Genomic DNA, 6599 nt, shown 5'->3' on the forward strand with positions numbered 1-6599 from the left:
GATAAAAGTGAAACCCCGAACATAATACTTGTATATAGTTATCCTAAGTGATGGCTATTATTATTACATGTATGTCAAGCACTTACTAAGTGCAAGGTCGCTTAAGGCCTACTCTCAAGGTCCTTAGAGTATAAGCCCAGAGATAGATAACATTTTGTGCAATGTTAGAAGGACACAGAAGATGCCAGGGAAACATGAAATGGGTCATCTACTGTTAAGCCTAGAAGTCATTCTAGGAGGAAGGGCTGACAAGGGTTGAATCTGGGACCAGAGATGTCAAGGATAGGCTAATGATGTCCTCCAGGTGAGACATGAGGCTGGCCTGCATTAAGGTAGAAAGGAACATTTAGAAAGTGGGCATTTAGGAAGACATTTAGGAAGTGGAATCAAGTCATGTGACTCACTGAATGATGAGATGTGGGGGTCCCCGGAAGGGAGGACTCAAAATGTACACGGATTCAGGAGAAGTTTAAGTATGTAGGGTTTTTTTCAGGAGCCATCAATATGCTCGTTTATAACTGAAGCAATGTGAAAGCATGTTTTTACCCAGGGAAAGTGGATGATATGAGCAAAACAGAGACCTGCAAGAAGCACCACCCTTTAAGACTAAAGGAGCAAAATTTGCCTGGGAGGGACACCGAGAGGGAACAGCCAAAGAGAGAAAAGGAACCCAGCACAGAAGCAGTCAAGGAAGCAGAGAAAAGAATGTTCTTGATATTCTTCATGCCTGATACCGGGTAGATATACAGGTATTTGTGGAATAAATGATTGAATCACTGAATTTAAGTGGCCCACTTAAAGCTGAAGACACATGAAATTCCTTTCATAGGAATAAGAACTTATCTATTATTTCACCCTCATAGTCTATGGGGTACTTAAGATCATGGACAGAGGGACCTTGGCATTCAGTAGAAGAGTAGGGAAACGAAAGTCTCGGGGAACCTCTTTTTCCAGCTGAAACCGTGGAGGGTGCAGAAGAGAAGAAAAAGAAGGTTCCTGTGGTGCCAGAAACCCTTAAAAAGAAGCAAAGGAATTTCGCAGAGTTGAAGATCAAACATCTGAAGAAGAAGTTTACTCAAAAGATGCTTCGAAAGGCAAGGAGGAAGCTTATCTATGAAAAAGCTAAGCATTACCACAAGGAATATAGACAGATGTACAGAACTGAGATTCGAATGGCAAGGATGGCAAGAAAAGCTGGCAACTTCCACGTACCTCGGAACCCACATTGGCATTTGTCATCAGGATCAGAGGTATCAATGGTGTGAGCCCAAAGGTTTTGAAAGGCATTGCAGCTTCTTCGCCTTCATCAAATGTTCAATGGCACCTTTGTTAAGCTCAACAAGGCTTCAGTTAACATGTTAAGGATTATGGAACCATATATAGCATTTGGGGGTCTCAAACATGAAGTCGGTGAATGAAGTGATCTACAAGCATTGTTGTGGCAAAGTCAACAAGAAGTGAATTGCCCTGACAGATAACACACTGACTGCCCAACTTCTTGGTAAATATGGCGTCATCTGCATGGAGGATCTGATTCATGAGGTCTATACTGTTGGAAAACGTTTCAAAGAGCTGAACAACTAACTTGTTATGGCCCTTCAAATTATCTCCTCCACGAGGGGGAATGACGAAAAAGACCACCCATTTTGTGGAAGGTGGAGATGCTGGCAACAGGGAAGACCAGATCAACAGGCTTATTTGAAGAATGAACTAAGGTATCTACCATGATTATTTTTGTAATCTGGCCAGTTAATAGAGGACTGCTCTCAACTGAAAAAAAAAAAAAAAGGCTAGCTGAAGTCCATCTCATAAATGAAAGAACAGCGGGAAGAAAGCCCAAATGTCCTCCAGAGCATCCAGAGAAGGTCAGAGAAACCAAGTAATCCAACAGCTTCACCACTAGTGGAATAGCTGCAACATGAGAGCCACACAAGAAATACTGAGGAGAACGGACGACTCAAAAGGCATCATGAGGAAACAAAGAATGAAATTCAATATGAGAACCTTGATGGATCCTAACAAAGACATTCTTGGGACAATTGGGGAAATTTGAATATGTACTGGATATCTGGTGCTATCATGGGTTTGTTGAGTTATTAGGTATGATAATGGTATCACGCTTATGTAAAATACTGTCTTTTCAGGCACCTGGATGGCTCTGTTGGTTAAGGGTCGGACTCTTGATTTCAGTTCAGGTCTTGAGCTAAGGGTCATGAGGTTGAGCCCCATGTTGGGCTTCATACTGGGCATGGAACCAACTTTAAAAAAAAAAAAGGACTAGCTTTATTCTTAGGAAATGCATGCTAAAGTATTTAGGAGTGAAGTGTCAGATGCAACTTCCAAATGGTTTGACCAAAAAACAAGTCTCTCTAGGAAAGAGTTGCTGCAAATACTGTAAAATAATAATGGTAGATTCTAAGTAGAGGATATGTGGTTATCCATTACTCTATTCTTTCAAGTTTTATATGTCTGATATTTTTCATGGTAAAAATTTGGGAAAAGAATGAGAAATGTAGTCTCTAGAACCTTGGAGAGTCGTCTCCCAAAAGCCATTCTGCAACATCCAGGAAGCAGGAACCCCCCTGACTCCTGAGGAGCTAGATAAAAGGCAGGAGGCAGAGTCCCAGAAAAGTACAAAAAAAAAGGGGGGGATACCACGTGTATTATTTTAAACATTAAGGAAACAACTATGAGAAGAGTATCCTTAACCTACTTATATTTCAACACAGATTGGGAAATAACTATGAAAATTCTTTGAGAATTATTGATGCAATGTAACTAACTCTCGGTTTAGAGTATAACTAGCTGGCATTGAATGAGCACATTCAACACACTTGAATTCACACAAGAGCTGTAAGAGTTAGGTATTCTTGGGGTGCCTGGGTGGCTCAGTGGGTGAAGCCTCTGCCTTTGGCTCGGGTCATGATCCCAGGGTCCTGGGATCGAGCCCCACATCGGACTCTCTGCTCAGCAGGGAGCCTGCTTCCTCCTCTCTCTCTCTCTGCCTGCCTCTCCACCTACTTGTGATCTCTGTCTGTCAAAGAAATAAATAAAATCTTTAAAAAAAAAAAGAGGTACCCTTATTTTCCCTTTTATAGATTAAAGCAACTGAAACAACTGAGTCAAAAGTCTCAGCTCCTTTGGGCAGCCCCATCTGCATAAACTTTTCTAACTCTGGTCCTCAAAACCATTGCTCCCTTCACCCTTCAAGGCCAGTGTGGAAACTGAGCCCCACGGTTACTAGCCTGGGGTTCTACACTAACTCTTGTGGTTTCCATCACACACACACACCTTTGGAAACGTTTCTCTATTCTACTGTCTCCTCAGATCATCCTAATTGGAGTGTGCCATCTACTTCCTGCTGGAATCTTAGCTGGTGATTGCGACAGGGAGTTGGGGGAGGACTAGAAAATGCAAATCCTACCCAATAGTAAGGTGAATTAGGAAGCAACCCCAGTTGGTGGAGAAGTAGCCCCTAAAAAAAGAAAGGCAAATTGGCAAAACCCTGAGCATGGTAAAACCACTTGGGAGATTGATTTGGAAATAACCCATGATAAAGTTGACGAAGAACATACCCCATGGCCCAGAAATTCCAACCCAGAAGCTCTCATATACTACATGTACTGGGAAACATTGACAAGAATTTTCACAGCAGAATTTTTGTATTAGCAAATTCTGAAAATAACCTAAATGCCTATCATTCACAGCCACATAATGAAGTAATATACCAGACTGAAAAACAAGTGAGGTAGAGCTACATGTATCCCTATGAATGACTCCCACAGACCATCTTTTTTTTTTAAGATTTTATTTATTTATTTGGCAGAGAGATCACAGCAGGCAGAGAGGCAGGCAGAGAGAGAAGGAGAACCAGGCTCCCCGCTGAGCAGAGAGCCCCATGCGGGGCTCGATCCCAGGAGCCTGAGATCATGAACTAGCCTAGAAAGGCTCCAAGGCAGAGGCTTAACCCAGTGATCCTCCCAGGCGCCCCTCCCACAGACCATCTGAAGCAGAGAGAGTGAATTGCAGAAGGTGCTACCCTGCATGTACAGTCGAAAAGCATGCAAAGCAAACTGTGCATTGTTTAGGGATGCCGATATACATAGTGAACAGATGACGTAATGGCTGGGGATAATAAACACCAAATTCAAGATAATGGTTAACTCTGGCAGAGAAGGGAGGGGCATGAAGGGCAGGCGTCCTCTGGGAGCTTCAGCTGTATCGATGATGTTCTAACTCTCACACTGAGTGATTAGCACCTGGGCTTCATTTTCTTTTTTTTTTTTTAAGATTTTATTTATTTATGTATTTGTAAGAGAGAGAGAGAGAGCACACGCACAAGTAGACAGAGTGGCAGGCAGAGGCAGAGAGAGAAGCAGGCTCCCTGACGAGCAAGGAGCCCGATGCGGGACTGGGATCATGACCTGAGCTGATGGCAGTGGCTTCACCGACTGAGCCACCCAGGCACCCCTTGGGTTCATTTTCTTATTCTTTGTTCCTTCTGTTTGTTTTAAATACTTAATGAGCATTTTGGGAAGTGAAGGGAGGAAACAGAAAACCTTCTGGAGGTTTCCAGGGAAAATGAAGAGCGACATGGATTCCTGGACTCCAGTTTTACTCCTCGTCATTCCTTTCTGCCTCCTTGACACTCTAAATAGTTCAAACCTTTGGAGGTTTCTGGGGCTTCTTTGAACTCTAGGCTCATTTCATGGCAGGGTGCTTCCAAGAGCCAAACATCGGCCCTAAAAACCTCAGAAGACGGTCCACTGGGAAACATAAGCAACTGAGTGAATAGGCTTCCTATTAAGAGCTGATGGGGATCAGGGCAAGTCTGGGTTAAGAGGTCCTTTAGAAACCATAAAACCTTGCCTCAAGAACATGCTCCCAGGTCATCTGAAGAAATCTTTCGGGGCAAAAGAAACAGTTGATTGTCTCTCTGCTGTAAGAGGGGCTGGCAAGGCCTCCGAGAGTCCAGCAGAGGAGTGAAGAGCCCGGTTCTGGAAGGAAACAAACACACTCTTGCAACCTGGCTCCCACTCACTAGGCTGGCTTTGCACAGGGTACTTCACGTTTTGAAAGCCAGGTTTCAGCGTCTGTAAGGCTGGACTGGTCTGCCCTTAGATGGTCACAAAGGCCAAATGTGTTTGCAGGCTCCAACGGTGCCTGCACAGAGAAGGGTCCGCATAGTTCCAGAGGAGATGGACTCTGCCATCTGTCTCAGAACCAGACTCCCCTGGCATTGCAGACCCAGTCCATAAAGGGTTCTTGAAGAGGCACATCATCTTCCTGAATACATCTCCTTAGGCTTCTCAAAGGCTCTTTCCTCAAAATCCTCAACACCAACACCACAACATGAGTACCTGCCAGATCACCCATGATGGAGGAGAGAGGTGTTCTCTACTGACAGCAGAATCCCAGTCCCACAAGGTCATCTGGACAGTTGGTCAGAAGTCCCAGACATAGTGGCTTAAACTATTGTGTGTACAGTCTAAGACTGTGGTCCAGGTGGGGCAGGGGAAGGGGGTAGGTAGAAGGAGACTGTTTGTAACAACTTAGGGATGCAACTGAAATTTCAACCTCCAACTACTCACGTGACCATATTTTCACCATTTTCCCAAATCTAATTCTTCATGAGGAGATTCCCTCTGTCTTTCTCTCTATCTTGCCCTTTCTGCCAAAATAGCTCTCCTTTGGGAACAAATAGTTCTGTTTCTTCTTTGGAATGCCTCTGGAAGCCAGGAACTCTTATCTCCCTCAACAACATTCTGGCCAATGCTTGGAATGTGATTTACATTACTGACCACCACCAGCACAGGAGAACAAAACAAAGGAAGGGCTTCCCAGTAGAGCATGAAGGGGGCAGGGCAGAAAGTGCTGGGGTGGGAGAGAAAGAGTGAGCGCAGAGTTTCTGGGGGAGCAAGGGGTCTGCCCCACTGCCCAAACCTTCTGCACACAATGGGGAGCAGGCAACATGTCACCACAATCCCCATTACTGGGGGAAATGTGGTGGTTTCTGGAGAGACTGAAGAGAGATCTTCTGCTTTTCTGGGATTTGTTGCTTGGATAGCAGTCTTCGGGGCTGACTCACTCAACAGTGATGGCTGCAAGCCAAGAAGTCACGGAAAGACTCTCAGGGTCACACGCGCTGCCCTTGGCATGCCAGCTCAGCCTGCTGGGGACCAGCCAGGGCTCATTGGGCAAGGGGAGTGAGGCCCAGGGAGTCAAGACCTTTTTGCAATTATGGAGGTTATTTCTCCACTTGGGCAAAAGAGCATTCCTCTCCTGAGGATGGATGACAAAGCAAATGGTTCCTGCCTCTCTCCAAAGGCCAAGAACATTAGGAAACCACTCCTTCTTTCTCCAGAAAGCCTGAAAATCCAGGCAGAGTGGTCTGCTCCAGATGGTTCCAGGGTGAAATGCTGTCCCCTTACCTTATTTGGTTCTCCAGGACCGCCCAACTGGCTGCAGGGTGGGACTCAGACTACTCTCCTTCCTCTTTCATTTGCTAAGCTGCTACAACATAAGAAATACACATTTGTCTCTGCGCCTAGTTCCTGACACTGAACTTCTAAAACCTCTTAAATTTCCTGAGTAATAAG

The 6599-nt window shown here is 44.8% G+C and overlaps 1 pseudogene across 1 annotated transcript; it reads left to right on the forward strand.

The window, feature by feature from the left end:
• Positions 1 to 947: 947 nt before the first annotated feature.
• Positions 948 to 1702, forward strand: LOC308351270 (large ribosomal subunit protein uL30-like; annotated as a pseudogene). Its single transcript has one exon. The product of its transcript is annotated as a large ribosomal subunit protein uL30-like (transcript).
• Positions 1703 to 6599: the final 4897 nt, after the last annotated feature.

Source organism: Martes martes (genome assembly GCF_963455335.1).
Source record: "Martes martes genome assembly, chromosome: 10".
NCBI lineage: Eukaryota > Metazoa > Chordata > Mammalia > Carnivora > Mustelidae > Martes > Martes martes.